We start from the raw sequence: 18,380 nt of genomic DNA, 5'->3' as shown, positions 1-18,380 counted from the left end.
ATGGCCGTTTGCACCCTGGTGACAGGAGGTTCTGTGGAGGAGTCAAATGATGAGAGGTATTAGTACAATCATATATATATCCATGTGGGCATACAATGTACATTGATACATGCTAGGGCCTATATCATTCTCATGTCAAACTCTATAACATGCATGTGCACATTGTGATTTGTGATATGAGGGATTTTAATATGCAAAGTATACATGTATGTATTTCATACAATAGTTCTGTGTACATGTCAGTGATGGAGAAAATGTGTTCTTTAAGAGACACTATGGTCACACAATTTCCTTTAGCCTGATGTAGGCACATAACGTGCTTTCTTGAGCTAAAAGTATTGTGATGGCTATAGTGTCCATTTACTGAAAACTCTACATGTGGCTTGTGGTCTGTGTTACTCCGAGACATGTTAGTATTTCCCTATTCCACATATCATGAATTTCAATGTGTTAAGTAGCATTAAATGGACATTAAATCCATTTTTATTCTTTCATGATTCAGCTAGAGCATGCAATTTTAAACAACTTTGTAATTTACTTCCATTACCTAATTTGCTTCATTCTCTTGATATTCTTAGCTGAAAAGCATATCTAGATAGGCTCAGAAGCTGCTGATTGGTGGCTGCACATCAATGCCTCATGTGATTGGCTCACCCATGTGCATTGATATTTAATAAACAAAGAATAACAAAATAATGAAGCAAATTACATAATAGAAGTAAATTGGGATGTTGTTTAAAACTGTATTCTCTATCTCAATAATGACATAAAAAGCTTTGGTTTAATGTCCCTTTAATGTGAAATCTAATTGTAGATGTTTTTATTAGTAGGCCAAATACCATGCTCCTCATTGTGTACATGAATGTGTGACATTAAAGTTAAAGGATGTTATATCCCAAATACATATAATACTGGTGTGTGGGATGTTACTCACCAGCATGCTGTGCTGATGTTGCAGTCCCTGAGTCACGAGCCCCTGGAAGTCCACGGACTGCTGTGACGCTCAGGGACCTGCGAATGAGCTCCTGCCACCCATTATATTCCGCCTCCTGGTGAGGACCACCGCCTGTTCCCCTCTGCTGCATGGCTTCTTGGCCCATTTTCTCCTTGACCCACCTCTTGCAGTCATTCCACCTTTTCTTGAGCCCATCCACATTCCTCCTCTGCTGGGCCACAACGTTGACTGCCTCCTAGACCTTCAGCCATGCATCTTTCCGCATTCGGGCAACTCCTTTGCCCTTCTCTTGGCCAAAGAGGGCGGTATGGTTCTCCAGGACGGCCTGTACTAGCGCAAGGTTTTCTGCAAAAGAGAAGTTGGGGCACCTCATGCGCTCCTCATCCTGGGCCACCTGGCTCCCTCCCTGGGATGTCCCTGGTGTGGGTTCCTCCCTATCCTCTCCCTCCTCCCCCTTTCTATCCCCATGTGCACCCTCTATCCCTCTTCTAAGTGTGCCTGGCCTTGGGGCAACCCCACTCCCATCCTCCCTTCTGGCTCTCCCTCTCCCCACTCCACTCATTCCCTGACGGGGACCCTGCTGCTCCTCCTGTCCATAATCCTCTCCCTGCAACTCCCCTTCCCTCCTCCCCCCGCCCTAGCCCTCCCTGTCATCCTCAAACTACACACACTCACACTCTCACACTCACTCCCACTTCAGTCACACACAATCACAACCAAACACTCAGCCTATCACACTGTAAAAGAAACTACACTTTATTGAGACTTTACGTGAACAAAATCCTGGCGTAAGTACTTGCGACGACTAAAATGTGTATTTGCGCACATTTTAGTTGATCGCAGGTTTTTTCTACTTATGCCAGTTTAGCATCTGACGGTGCAGTATATTGGATAGGTCGAGTTGCGAGGTGAAATTATGGGCGGCGCGGGTTCCCTCGCTTGCGCTGAAAACTACGCCGTATATCGGATCGCGCCCCATAGGGCTAGATTACAAATGGAGCAAAAAATATACCGCTAGATTTAGAGTTTTGTTGGTAAAGACCTGCGGTGCTAACGAGCCTTTTTTTCCAGCGCACCCTTAAGACAACGCTGCTATTGCGAGTTGTCTGAATGGCTGCGTTAGCCTCAGAAAAGTGAGTGTTGAGCATAATTTAGCTCCACTTCAACCCTCAATACCAGCGTTGCTCACTGTAGTGGTAAGCTGGAAAAACGTGCTCGTGCATGATATCCCCATAGGAAACAATGGGGCTGAGCTGGCTGAAAAAAAACCTAACACCTGCATAAAAGCAGCATTCAGCTAATAACGCAGCCCCATTGTTTCCTATGGGGAAACAGTTTCTAAGTCTACACCTAAAACCCTAACATGAACCCCGAGTCTAAACACCCCTGACCTTACACTTATTAAACCTTAATCTCCCAGCCCCGCTATCGCTGACACCTACATTATATTATTAACCCCTAATCTGCCGCTCCGGACACCGCCGCAACCTACATTATAGCTATGAACCCCTAATCTGCTGCCCCCAACATCGCCGACACCTATATTATATTTATTAACCCCTAATCTCCCCCCCCAACATCGCCGCCACCTACCTACACTTATTAACCCCTAATCTGCCGACCGGACATCGCCGCCACTATAATAAATGTATTAACCCCTAAACCGCCGCACTCCCACCTCGCAAACACTATAATACATTTTATTAACCCCTAATCTGCCCTCCCTAACATTGCCAACACCTTTATTATATTTATTAACCCCTAATCTGTCCCCCCCAAAGTCGCCGGGAAGTTCAATCCGATTGGCTGATTGGATGAGCCAATAGAATGCAAGGTTAATTCTATTGGCTGATCCAATCAGCCAATCGGATTGAACTTCAATCCAATTGGCTGATTAAATCAACCAATCAGATTTTTCCTACCTTAATTCCGATTGGCTGATAGAATCCTATCAGCCAATCGGAATTCTAGGGACGCCATCTTGGATGACGTCATTTAAAGGAACCTTCATTCGTCGTTAGTCCGTTGGAAGAAGAGGATGGCTCCGCGTCGGCTAGATAGAAGATGGATCCGCTCCGCTCCGGAAGGATGAAGATAGAAAATGCCGCCTGGATGAAGATGTCTGCCAGTCCGGATGTCCTCTTCTGTCCCATTGGTGGCTGGCTGGCTGAAGACGGCTCAAGGTAGGGTGATCTTCAGAGGGGTAGTGTTAGGTTATTTTAAGGGGGGATCTGGTGAGTTTTAGAGTAGGGGTGTGTTGGTGGTGGGTTGTAATGTTGGGGGGGATTGTATTTTTTTTTACAGGTAAAAGAGCTGATTGCTTTGGGGCAATGCCCCACAAAAAGCCCTTTTAAGGGCTGGTAATAGAGCTGATTACTTTGTAATTTAGTTTAGGGTAGGGACTTTTATTATTTTTGGGGGCTTTTTATTATATTAGGGGGCTTAGATTAGGTGTAATTAGATTAAAATTCTTGTAATTTTTTTTATTTTTTGTAATTTAGTGTTTGTTTTTTTGTATTATAGTTTAGTTTATTTAATTGTATTTTAGTTTAGATAATTGTAGTTAATTTCTTTAATTAATTTATTGATAGTGTAGTGTTAGGTGTATTTGTAACTTAGGTTAGGATTTATTTTACAGGTAATTTTGTAATTATTTTTACTAGGTAGCTATTAAATAGTTTTTAACTATTTAATAGCTATTGTACCTAGTTAAAATGAATACAAATTGCCTGTAAAATAAAAATAAATCCTAAAATAGCTACAATGTAACTATTAGTTATATTGTAGCTAAATTAGGGTTTATTTTATAGATAAGTATTTAGTTTTAAATAGGATTAATTTATTTAATGATAGTAATTTTAGTTCATTTTATTTAGATTATATTTAACTTAGGGGGGTGTTAGGGTTAGACTTAGGTTTAGGGGTTAATAACTTTATTATAGTAGCAGCGACGTTGGGGGCAGGAGATTAGGGGTTAATAATTGTAGGTAGGTGGCGGCGATGTTAGGGAGGGCAGATTATGGGTTAATAAAATTTATTATAGTGTTTGCGAGGCTGGAGTGCTGCGGTTTAGGGGTTAATACATTTATTATAGTGGCGGCGATGTCCGGTCGGCAGATTAGGGGTTAATAAGTGTAGGTAGGTGGCGGCGAGGTTGGGGCAGCAGATTAGGGGTTCATAGATATAATGTAGGTGGCGGCGATGTCCGGTCGGAAGATTAGGGGTTAAAAAAATGTATTATATGGTTTGCGATGTGGGGGGGCCTTGGTTTAGGGGGTGATAGGTAGTTTATGGGTGTTAGTGTACTTTATAGCACTGTAGTTAAGAGCTTTATGTTTCTGCGTTAGCCCATAAAAATCTTAACTACTGACTTTTTTTTGCGGTTGGAGTCTTGGCGGTAGAGGCTGTACCGCTCACTTCCTCCAAGACTCAGAATACCGGCGTTAGGCAAATCCCATAGAAAAGATAGGATACACAATTTACGTAAGGGGATTTGCGGTAGCCTCGAGTCGCGGAAACAAATTGAGGGGTAGACCCTTTCCTGCTTGACTCTAAATACCAGCGGGCGTTAAAAAGCAGCGTTAGAACCCCTTAACGCTGCTTTTTAAGGCTAACGCAGAACTCTAAATCTAGGTGATAGTTTTTGCAAAATAAATATTTGCGCTCCACTGAGTAATGCCAGGGCACAATAATGTATTACAAGTTGAGCTTGCGTTCACATTGCTGGGAAGCATTGCGCTCATGAGACAATGCTTCACTAGGCTACAAAGGGAACATCTTTCTTATGCCTTCAGACACGGCATGAGAACTAGCGCAGCAAAGAGGGTAAGTCACGTAGCAATGGGCTGCAAAAATATATGTATATGAATATATAAATATATAGTTATGTGTCAATATGTGTATATAAGCATATACATATATATTTACTGAGAACACACAGTCCCCGTAGACCACAATTTATAGGCACTTTTCAGTGCATTTTTTTTCTTAAACCCCACACCCACTTAAGCCCCCCATAACTGCTTATGCAGTTATTTTATTATAAAAAATGCTATTATCTTTATTTTTTAATAAAGAATATTATAGTATATTTTGGGGGCATTTGGGGAACATTTATAAAATTAACCAGAAATCTGATCTCTGGTTAATTTTATAAGCTCTAATTGCTACCGCAAGCCACCGTTATCATCTTGTCGGGTTAGCGCATCCTCAGAGCTCTGGTTAACTGTTTTGCAAAACCAAAAAGTGTCACAAAACACATCAAAATACATCACAAAGTACACTTACACTCATAATAACATCATCTAATAACAATTATTTAAAAAAAATATTGCGCACAAAAGTTATAAGGGCTCAAAGATATGAGGTCTCATGTGATAGAAAAAAAGGGCAGGTAAAAGGTTTTAACATTGAGATACATACATATATATGTCTAAATATGTATGCATGAATATATTGTATTTACACACATATGTACACAATTAAATACATAAATATGTATGAACAAAAATAACATATTTATATATAAGTGCATTGGAGTCCATTGCAGTTAAGTAGATGAAAACATGAAAAAACATATTTATGCAATATTCATATTTAATATATTTATCTATTAATATATTTATAAACAGATATTCATAAATATATATATATATATATATATATATATATATATATATATACAGGGCTGAAACATTCCATTTGCCAACTCGCCATTGGCAAGTGGAATTTAAGTGTACATTCACCGCACGACCCTTAGTGACACTTTGCAGCAGCTGCGTAGAGAATACATCACACTAGAGGTAAGAACACACAGACCGTAGCAGTTATCTAGTACCTGGTTTCTCAACAGCCGGGCCGTGGCCCAGTACTGGGCCGTGATAGCCCTGTTGGTGGGCCCTGACCTGTCATGCCCCCACTGCACACAAGGGGCAGACTGAGACCAATCAAGGCCCCAGGAAAACTGTCTCACACTGACCCAAATGCATTCAAATTTATGCAAATTAACATGGTAGCCTCCCTGCCCTAACCCCAACAGGCCCATCAACCTCCAGAGCCAGGACCCCCAACATTAAGGGCCAAAGAAAGGGCCCCCAACCTCCAGGGCCAGACCTCACACTCCATGGCCCTCACAGCGACAGACCCTCGGCAGGACCCCCACACTCCAGGGCCCCCACTAAACCCACACTGAACTGCTTAGTTACTGATAGGACAGATCCCTGTATATATATATATATATATAAAATAAAACTACCGGGCCCTGGACATGTCCAGCTAAAATTTACCGGGCCTTGAGGTCACTTTGGTTGAGAACCACTGATCTAGTAGATGATTAACCTTAGTTTTTGCCATTATGATACATCAATTTCTGTTCAAAATTTCATATTCTCCTGCTGAACAGGTTTGAGTGGGGTCTACCGCCCATGGCACGTCCTATCTTCCAGGGATCCACTGTGCTCCACCTCTCTCCCTCAGTTGCGCACAGGACAAATGGAGTCTCCCACCCACCACCTGCCATTCATCCGCCATGCTCCCTCCCCCAGACACAGGGCTGGATAGACCAGAGAACAGTACCTGGGAGGGAGAAATTTGCCCCAAGCGCTTAGCGATTACACACCACTCATCTACAGCAGCATGACAAGGTGAACTGAGGTACAGGACCCGTGGGACAGTGAGTGGTAGATTAAAGTAAAAGTAAGCTAAACACTAGCACTGTTGGGGGCAGGGGATGCAGATTACTGTAATCCTACATATTGAATCTTATTTTTTTGCTTTAGGTGTTGTCATGATATATCAGTATTGATCCCAGCCCTCCCCATGATGTCACAGACCGGCTCCTGCTCACTGACATTTGCCCCTACCTCACTGCCCTAACTGAGCCCAGCAGGGCATAATTGAGGTGATGATTTCCCCGAGCAGGTGATGAGCTTTCCCTGAGCAGGTCATGAGCTTTCCCTGAGCGGGTGATGAGCTTTCCCCGAGCAGGTCATGAGCTTTCCCTGAGCTGGTGATGAGCTTTCATTGAGCGGGTGATGAGCTTGCCCTGAGCGGGTGATGAGCTGGCCTTGAGCGGGCTCCGGGATGGAAATGGTGTGCGAGGAGGAGATCTGTGAGTAATACTCTTGGGGGCTGTGCATCGCATTGGCTGAATGCTCTGTGCGTGCTACAATGTGGCTGTAATTTTTAAAATCTGCAAGTGCCATTAACCCTTTGGATGACAGAGAGGGCTGCACAAAAATGTGATAGTTGACATTACAGCAAATTTGTGGCCGGTTACCATGACAATTTGAGTTTTATACTGTAAAAATAGAGTTCTCTAAGGACCATTGATGTGTGTGTAAGGGTGCCTGTATGTAATGATTATCAAGGATGTTATTAAAAGTGATCTCTGCAGGAGATCTTTCTTCAACTCTTTGCCTGGCAGAAAATGTTGTTATGTATAGTTTTTGCTTCAATTTCTGACAGTGGGTTAAAGATTACCAGAATATTTGTTACATTTTATAAGAATATTTTACATATGCCAGGAGGTATATGAGAGGACTGGGACTTACACATCTGCCCTTGAACATTAACCCTTTTTAGATAAATTACCAGTAGCTGCTGTTAAGGAGGAAGGAAATCTGATTCCCCTCTCTGTATTTCCTCAGGAAGCCCCCTCCTACCCCTCCTCCCTTCTCCTGCACTCCCTCCCTACCTCCCTCCCTCTCCCTCCCTCTGTAACTCTCCCTCCCTCTGTCTCTCTCCCTCCCTTTCCTTCCCTCCCTCCCTCTGTCTCTCTCCCTCCCTCTGTCTCTCTCCCTCCATCTGTGTCTTTCCCTCACTTTGTCTCTCTCCCTCCCTCTCTCTGTCTCGCTCCCTCTGTCTCACTCCCTCCCTCCTTCTGTCTCTCTCACTCCCTCCCTCCATCTCTCCCTCTGTCTCCCTCCCTCCCTCTGTCTCTCCCTCTGTCTATTTCCCTCCCTCCCTCTGTCTCTTTCCCTCCCTCTGTCTCACTTCCTCCATCAATATGTCTCTCTCCCTCTCTCCCTTCCTCTGACCCTCTCCCTCCTTCTGTCCCTCTCCATCCCTTTGTCCCTTTCCCTCCCTCTGTCCCTCTCTCTGTCCCTCTCCCTCTCACATATCCATGTATATATTGCTATGCTGGTATCATTCAGTGTTCATGTCCCATCTTATTCTGATACGTATTTTCAATCTTATTTCCACATTGATACATCACATTTATTGCATGTGCATTCATCACTTAGTGATAATAGTCACTGTTTGTTTACTATTGTTGCCATGACAACTGGCATGTATTTGCATTTTTTACCTAAACTTATGTAAAGATAGGGTGGGGTAGTGGTGTGGCCTGGTCAGACTGCAGTCTTCAAGTCATACAACAGATATTTAATGGGGTTTGGGCTCTAACTAGGCCATGCAAGGACATTCACCTTTTTCTCCTTCAACCACTGTGTGGTTATTTTTGCTGTGTGCTTTGGGTCATTGTCATGTTGGAAGGTAAACCTTCTTTCCATTGACAACTTCCTGGCAGAGGGCAGCAGATTTTCCTCAAGAATTTGATAGTATTTCACCCCATCCAGTATTCCTTCTATCCTGACAAGTTCTTCAGTGCCTGCTGCAGAGAAACACCCCAATAACAGGATATTGCCACCTCCATGCTTTACTGTAGGTATCAGAGAATTATTGTACTCACAGCGCTTAAAGGACCTATAGCTCCTATCTAAGGTGGGCCCCCTCTACCCACAGAGAAAATACTGTTGTCAGAAAGGTTTAGAGAGGAGCGCCAGTTAAGTCAAGGTCTGGTTTGTGTGTGTGAGAAATGTATTCACACTTTAGTAGATAGAACCCTTTGTGAGGGCTGAGTGCCTATGTCTGGCTACAGAGGCTATTGTGATAGTAAGACAATAGAATAGAGGAATGTAAAGGATATGATACAATTTATTACAATTACAGATTCAATCTATAAACATGGATCCATGGTACATAAAAATATATATAAAAACAGTTTAGAAATGATAATAATACATAAAATTTCAAGGGGAATATATTCCTCCAAGGGCAAAATGTCCCCAAGATAGTATACAGAGAGTGGTAGATATAATTGGACTAGACTACCCTCTGCTTCATATAATCATATAAAAACCGGTACAACAGGTTGGTGGAATAGTTTCCACTGATATAGGAAATACAATCTTATGCAAATAAGGATGCAGCTGACCAATATATCATGTGTGAACAATATATCATAGGTGAAAAGAAACACAAAAACGACAAAAGTGATCAAAAATGTGATCAAATTGAACTAGTGTGTACACAATCTTGTGTAAAAAATGTTCTCAAAAAATGATGGCACAAAAAAGGTGTAAAAAATGTAAAAAGGTGTAAAAAATGTGTTACAGATCACATAGCGACTGATATGTAGTGGAAAGCAAAAAAAGTGAAAAATGAACAATGTAAAACGTAGGTGAACAATCACAGAAACGTGAACAATATATTTTCATAAAATGTCACACATATAAACAATATAAAATACAGAGTGGAATCAAATCAATGTCTATAAAAAATCGGATAGTGATGATGTTGTGGCGATCCTGATAAAAAAGTGTGTCCAAAAAGTTATAATAAAAGTAAGTGATTCCAATAAAGACGTTTCTTATCCTCCAATGAGTCTTAGTAATCCAATATAAAACAATTCCAAAGCTTCAGTATCAAAGCAAAGATAAAAACAAAAATGGCAATATAAAAAGATGGCAATATAAAAAAGATGGAAAATCCTCAAAACCTAAGGATAGAGAAAAATAACATAGTATAATAATGTTAAAATGTAAATAAATCAAGAAATATAGCTCACCATATAGTTGTCAACGCGTTTCGGCCCACAGCTTGGGCCTTTCTCAAGCCTGTAGGCTGTAGGTATGGTGTTATTTGGATGGTGATCTGTATTGAATTTCCTCCAGATATATTGTTTGGTGTTGAGGCCAAATAAGTACATCTGACCATAACACCTTTTTCCATGTGGCCTCAGAATCTCCTAGGTGTGTTATGGCAAAGCTCAGTCGTGACTGCATGTGGCCTTTCTTGAGGAGTGGCTTTTTTCTTGCAACCCTCCCACAGAAGCCACATTTGTGGAGAATTTGTGATATTGTTGTCACATACACACAATGAACACGCTTTGTCATAAATTCCTGCAACTGCTTCAGAGTTGCTGTGGGCCTCTTGGTAGCCTCTCTGACGAGCTTCCTCTTGGCTCTTTCATCCAGTTTGGAGCGACGTCCTGATCCAGAGAGGGTCTTTGTTGTTCCAAATACCTTCCACTTCTTAATAATAGACTTCACTGTGCTTCTAGGCAATGATAAAGCATTTGAGGGCGTATTTACAAGCAATAGGCAATGATCTGTACAATTCTATTTGTGTACTATGTAAAGAATTGAAAATGTGCTTTTATTAGTTTTTAAAACATTCATATATTTAATTAATAATAATTATTATTAATAATTAATAGATTTTTTTTATTTAGCTCACCTAGAGGTTGATAACAATCCTTTAGAAAAAACTTTTAAAATTATTTTCAACATAAAAACACAATCACAGAGATTACAAGTTTTGCGTTAACAGGGGTGCGTTGCTAACAAGCCTTTTTTTTAACGCTACCTTAAGACAACGCTGGTATTACAGTTTTTTTTAAACCTGGCGTTAGCCGCAAAAAGGTGAGCGTAGAGCAAAATTTAGCTCCACATCTCACCTCAATACCAGCGTTGCTTAAGGTAGCAGTAAACTGGCTAAACGTGCTCATGCACGATTTCCCCATAGGAAACAATGGGCCTGAGCCGGCTGAAAAAAAACCTAACACCTGCAAAAAAGCAGCGTTCAGCTTCTAATGCAGCCCCATTATTTCCTATAGGGAAAGGAATTTTATGTCTACACCTAACACCCTAACATGAACCCCGAGTCTAAACACCCCTAATCTTACACTTATTAACCCCTAATCTGCCGTACCCGACATCGTCTCTACCTACATTATAATTATTAACCCCTAATCTGCCGCTCTGGACACCGTCGCCACCTACATTATCCCTATGAAACCCTAATCTGCTGCCCCTAACATCGCCAAACCCTACATTATATTTATTAACCCCTAATCTGCCCCCCAACGTTGCCGCAACCTAACTACACTTATTAACCCCTAATCTGCCGCCACCAACGTCGCTGCCACTATAATAAAGTTATTAACCCCTTAACCTAAGTCTAACCCTAACCCTAACACCCCCCTAATTTAAATATAATTTAAATAAATCTAAATAAAATAACTACAATTAAATAAATTATTCCTATTTAAAACTAAATACTTACCTATAAAATAAAACCTAAGCTAGCTACAATATAACTTATAGTTACATTGTAGCTATCTTAGGATTTATATTTATTTTACAGGCAACTTTGTATTTATTTTAACTAGGTAGAATAGTTATTAAATAGTTATTAACTATTTAATAGCTACATAGTTAAAATAGTTAAAATAAGTACAAATTTACCTGTAAAATAAATCCTAACCTAAGTTACAATTACACCTAACACTACACTATCATTAAATTAATTAACTAAATTAACTATAATTAAATACAATTAAATTAAATAAACTAAAGTACAAAAAAAACCCACTAAATTACAGAAAATAAAAAAAATATTAAATTTTTTTTAAAACTAATTACACCTAATCTAATCCCCCTAATAAAATAAAAAAGACCCCAAAAATAATAAAATTCCCTACCCTATACTAAATTACAAATAGCCCTTAAAAGGGTTTTTTGCGGGGCATTGCCCCAAAGTAATCAGCTCTTTTACCTGTAAAAAAAAAAAACAATACTCCCCCAACATTAAAACCCACCATTAAAGCCCACCACCCACACACCCAACCCTACTCTAAAACCCACCCAATCCCCCCTTAGGATTCTATCAGCCAATAGGAATTAAGGTAGGAAAAAGTTTAATCCTATTGGCTGATCCAATCAGTCAATAGTATTGAGCTTGCATTCTATTGGCTGTTCCAATCAGCCAGTAGAATGCAACCCCAATCCTATTGGCTGATTGGATCAGCCAATAGGGTTTTTCCTTCCTTAATTCCTATTGGCTGATAGAATCCTATCAGCCATCCAGAATTCAAGGGATGCCATCTTGGATGACGTCATTTAAAGGAACCTTCATTCTTTGCTTGGACTTCGTTTGAAGAGGATGCTCCGCGTCAGCTGGATTGAAGATGGACCCGCTCCGCTCCAGATGGATGAAGATAGAAGATGCCGTCTTGTTGAAGACTTCTGCCGCTTGCAGGACCTCTTCTGCCTGGATCGGATGAAGACTTCTGCCCCTCTGGAGGTCTACTTGTGCCCGGCTGGGTGAAGACGTCTCAAGGTAGGGTGATCTTCAAGGGGGTAGTGTTAGTTTTTTTAAAGGGGGGATTGGGTGGGTTTTAGAGTAGGGTTGGGTGTGTGGATGGTGGGTTTTAATGTTGGGGGGGTATTGTATTTTTTTAACAGGTAAAAGAGCTGATTACTTTGGGGCAATGCCCCGCAAAGGCCCTTTTAAGGGCTATTTGTAATTTAGTATAGGGTAGGGAATTTTATTATTTTGGGGGGCTTTTTTATTTTATTAGGGGGATTAGATTAGGTGTAATTAGTTTAAAAAATTGTAATTTTTTTTATTTTCTGTAATTTAGTGGGGTTTTTTTTTAGTTTAGTTTATTTAATTTAATTGTAGTTAATTGTAGGTAATTTAGTTAATTAATTTAATGATAGTGTAGTGTTAGGTGTAATTGTAACTTTACAGGTAAATTTGTACTTATTTTAACTAGGTAGCTATTAAATAAATAATAACTATTTAATAACTATTCTACCTAGTTAAAATAAATACAAAGTTGCCTTGTACCCTAAGATAGATACAAATGTAACTATAAGTTATATTGTAGCTACCTTAGGGTTTATTTTATAGGTAAGTATTTAGTTTTAAATAGGAATAATTTATTTAATTGTATTAATTTTATTTTGTTTTATTTAAATTATATTTAAGTTAGGGGGGGGGTTAGACTTAGGGTTAGACTTAGGTTTAGGGGTTAATAAATTTAATATAGTAGCAGCGACATTGGGGGCAGCAGATTAGGGGTTAATAAATGTAGCTAGGTGTCGGCGATGTTAGGGACGGCAGATTAGGGTTTAATAAAATTTAACTAGTGTTTGCGAGGCGGGAGTGCGGCGGTTTAGGGGTTAATATATTTATTACAGTGGCGGTGATGTCCGGTCGACAGATTAGAGGTTAAAAACTTTATTATAGTGTTTGCGATGTGGGGGGGGGGCTCGGTTTAGGGGTTAATAGGTAGTTTATGGGTGTTAGTGTACTTTGTAGCACTTTAGTTAAGAGTTTTATGTTATGGCATTAGCCCATAAAACTCTTAACGACTGACTTTTAAATGCGGTAGAAGTCTTTACAGGAGAGGGTCTACCGCTCACTTCTTCCAAGACTCGTAATACCGGCATTAGGCAAGTCCCATTAAAAAGATAGGATACGCTATTGACGTAAGGGGATTTGCTGTAAGCTCGAGTCGCAGAAAAAAAGTGAGCGGTACACCTGTACCTGCCAAACTCGTAATACCAGAGGGCATTAAAAAGCAGCGTTGGGACGCTGCTTTTTAAGGCTAACGCAAGACTCATAATCTAGCCGAATTAAATTCTGAGGGGATTGTTGTGGATAAATCATACAATACATTTTCTTAAAGATTGTGATTGGCCCCCTCAGTGTTTTTATTTCATTTTTGCAAGTTTTAGAAAATCTCTTTTCTATTTTATTTTCACTACCTCAGTGGCCAAGGGATCATACTATACAATTCAATTTTAGATTAAAGGGACAGTCAACACCAGGATTTGTGTTGTTTTAAAAGAAAGATAATCCCTTTATTACCCATTCCCCAGTTTTGCATAACCAACACTGTTATAGAAATACACATTTTACTTCTGTGATTACCTTGTATCTAATCTTCCAACCAAAAAGAAAGAGCAATGAGCAGCAACGATGAGGTAAAATAAATCGTAGCTTTTATTGATGCAAAGGCATTAAAAAGTTCATGGAGGTGCAAAGATATAAGTGAAATATGACAGTATACGCGTTTCGGCGTTGTGCCGTAATCACTACTGCTAAAGAACACTCAATGAGCTTAACTTAAAAAGGGTGTGTAAACCCCCTATTGGTTTTAAGTTAAGCTCATTGAGTGTTCTTTAGCAGTAGTGATTACGGCACAACGCCGAAACGCGTATACTGTCATATTTCACTTGTATCTTTGCACCTCCATGAACTTTTTAATGCCTTTGCATCAATAAAAGCTACGTTTCATTTTACCTCATCGTTGCTGCTCATTGCTCTTTCTTTTTGGTTGGATGTCTAATGCCCTTACGAGCAGCAAAACTTCCTAAGTGGCAAGCCGTGGAGTCGGCTTTTTGGTGAGACAATTCACAACATTGAGATTTGGAGATTTGCATTGGCCCAGATGCACAAGCCCACGGACCCACCTCCTGTTTCTAGCTCCCCCATTGGTTCACAGAGTATTGTGGTCATTTCCGGTTTGACGGCTCCAGAGAAGCTAGCGGCTGCACATCGGTGCAGCGTTTCTTTACCGGGACCCACTGTGACGAAGCCTGGTCTTCGCAGGGACGACTGGAGAATAAAGGAAAGACAAACAGCAGTTGAGGTGCGGGGCGGTCGATTGACAGCATCTGTAACGGAGCCTGGACTTCGAAAGGACAGATCGGTGAGTGTGCTGAGCCGGCTTACAAACACAGACATATCATATTTTGGCAGGAACTGTTTCCTCTAATTGCACAAAGGGATTTATTTTCCCCATTGCCATTGTGGACATTTGATAGTAACAGTAATTAGTATCCACACTAAGGAGCAGCATCTCAGCTGATATGGAACATTTTTACTTGCTTTTTGTATATGTTGTTCTCAATTGAATTAACACCCACTATCTACCAGACTGAGTGATTTCAAAGCCACATTAATCTCTTGCTCATCCTGCTATTTGGTTCATTTACCTTGTATCTAAGCCTCTGCAAACTGCCCCCTTATTTTAGTTCTTTTGACAGACTCGCATTTTAGCCAATCAGTGCTCACTCCAGGGTAACTTCACGGGCATGAGCTCAATGTTATCTATACAAAACACATGAACATGAATTTCTATACATAAAATGGAAAATTCAAGAACAAGGGGTCATGAGTTCAAGCTAAAGGGTAGTAGATTCAGGAGTAATTTGAGGAAGCACTTCTTTACAGAAAGAGTGATTGATTTATGGAATAAACTTCCTCAAGAGGTAGTAGCAACAAACACTGTGGGGGACTTTAAAAATGCATGGGACAAGCATAAGGCTATCCTACGAACTAGATAAGTTTATACTGTTAGGTAAGGTCGGGCAGACTTGCTGGGCCTATGGCTCTTATCTGCCGTCAATATCTATGTTTCTATGTTTCTAACTAATGCCCTCTAGTGGTCAAAATGCATTCAGATTAGAGGCAGTCTTCAATGTCTAAGAAATTAGCATATGAACCTCCTAGGTTTAGCTTTCAACTAAGAATACCAAGAGAACAAAGCAAAATTGGTGATAAAAGTAAAATGGAAAGTGGTTTAAAATTACATTCCCTATTTAAATCATGAAAGTTTTTTTGGACTTGACTGTCCCTTTAAGGCAATACGGACATTTTCCCACTAATTCTGAAATCAACTAAATGGGAATTTAAGTCGGGAAAATGCAATGCTATTATCTGTATGAAATGATGACAAACTGAGCCTCCAAAATTGTTACTGTTTATTTTTAAGCATGTAAGGTTCTCTTTTTCCTTTGCTGGATATGCCAAAAAGTTTACCATTTGGCTTAGTCAAGTTTTCAAAATGTTCAACAAGCTTTAGCCAATTTGAGCTCATGCTTTCATTGTTATGAATCTAATGAGCACTTGGTAGTGGTAACTAGAGGTTAGCATTCAGATCCTTAATGAGGATCCAAATGCGGAAGTAGGTGGATGCTCGTGCCGTTCAGATCTTTTCATATCCAGATTCAAGTTAAAGATCACCACACTAATATCTGTGCAAATCCTCATGAAGGATCCAAATGCACATTACTCGTTGTTGCCTACTTCTATAGCACTCCAAGATATCATAAATAAGAAGCCCATCATAATTCTAAATAAAAAATAACTAGTTAAAAATAATCAGATAATGAAGCAAATATTTCATGGGATCTGAGACTATTATATAGCGACTCTGGGAAATGCCTTTCTCGTTTCTGTTTAATTCTCCACCTATGAGTCTGCCCTTTCTAAAAAATTGGATGTATTTAAAAAGCAAAGAAAGCTAAATGTAGAAAATCATAAATTTAAGGTGTTTAACATATAATTTTAAAACAATTCGGGGCAGAAGTGGCACGCTAAATATTTTTATTTGCTCGCTATCACCCCTGAAAATAAACTTTTAATGCAGGCAAGTTAGTGCACATATTACAAGTTGAAAGAATAAAGATAGCGTTCGAGCAAAACATGATGCACGCTAACTTGAGGACTTCATAAATTGTGACCGTGTTAATGTCTTCTTCCCGTAGACTTCAATGTAGCGCGCTAACCCAACATCGTGTTAGACATACAGAGCAAAACTCAAAGGTTGTTATATTTTACATTCCAATGTTTTTCACATAGAATAAAATGTTTATACATATATACAGTATATATATATATATATATATATATATGTGTGTGTGTGAGATTATTTATTTGTTAAATATATATCTATACCTATATATATATATATACAGTATATATATATATATATATATTTAAAAATACTAACATTTAAATATTTACATTAACTACTTAGTAAAACACATGATAAAATATTACAATTTAATTAAACTTTTGAGGTATTTAACTTCAAAGTGCTCTATATATACATACATATATAAACACATAAATAAACATGTATATACATATATGTACATATATATATACTGTATATATATATATATATATATATACACAAACAAATATTTAGACATACATTATAGCCCGTTCCAGTCAATATACCATATACCTTTTAACCCTTATAAAAAAATCTATATGAATAATTTTTTCTAACAAGTGTATATTTGAGGGTTACACTATATTTTAATGTATTTATGTTGTGTTTTATCCCCTTAACGACCGAGGACGTGCAGGGTACGTCCTCAGAAAAAAGGCAGTTAATGCCTGAGAACGTACCCTGCACGTCCTCGGTGTGGAAAGCAGCTGGAAGCGATCCTGCTCGCTTCCAGCTGCTTTCCGGTTATTGCAGTGATGCCTCGATATGGAGGCATCCTGCAATAACCTTAAATGGCCATCCGGTGCAGAGAGAGCCACTCTGTGGCCTTCTCTGCACCGGACATCGGTGGCCGGTAACGTTGGTGGGTGGGAGCTGACTTGGGAGCCGGGTGGGCGGCCATCAATGGGCCGGGTAATGTAGAGGGGGGCGGGATCGGGGGCGGGGGCGTGCACGGGGCGGGAGCGGGTGGGAACCGCTACACTACAGAAAAGTTTCAGTGTAAAGCTTTTTATTAAAAAAAAAAAACAACAGTCAACGGTATCTAGGAGGGGGTGGGGGTTTGTTCTTTGGTGGGTAGGGGAGCTACACTACAGAAAATGGGGAAAAAATGAAAAAGCAACAGTTTTTTTTTATAAACTGGGTACTGGCAGACAGCTGCCAGTACCCAAGATGGCGGCCATTAAGGCAGAGGGGGAGGGTTAGACAGCTGTTTGGTGGGGGATCAGCCAGGTTGGGGGCTAAGGGGGGCTCCTACACAGCAGCATATGTAAATATGCTTTAAAAAAAAAACAAAAAGCCTAAATATATATTTTATTTTAGTACTGGCAGAGTTGCTGCCAGTACTTAAGATGGCAGGGACAATTGTGGGGTGGGGGAGGGAAGGGAGCTGTTTGGGAGGGATCAGGGGGTCTGATGTGTCAGGTGGGAGGCTGATCTCTACACTAAAGCTAAAATTAACCCTGCAAGCTCCCTACAAACTTCCTAATTAACCCCTTCACTGCTAGCTATAATACACGTGTGATGCGCAGCGGCATTTAGCGGCCTTCTAAGTACGAAAAAGCAACGCCAAAGCCATATATGGCTGCTATTTCTGAACAAAGGGGATCCCAGAGAAGCATTTAGAACAATTTGTGCCATAATTGCACAAGCTGTTTGTAAATGATTTCAGTGAGAAACCTAAAATTGTGAAAAATTTTACTTTTTTTTAATTTGATCGCAATTGGCGGTGAAATGGTGGCATGAAATATACCAAAATGGGCCTAGATCATTACTTGGGGTTGTCTACTACACTACACTAAAGCTAAAATTACCCCAAAAAGCTCC

This window comes from Bombina bombina, chromosome 6, assembly GCF_027579735.1.
Source record: "Bombina bombina isolate aBomBom1 chromosome 6, aBomBom1.pri, whole genome shotgun sequence".
NCBI classification, from domain to species: Eukaryota; Metazoa; Chordata; class Amphibia; order Anura; family Bombinatoridae; genus Bombina; species Bombina bombina.
Note: the sequence above shows the minus strand (reverse complement) of the source record.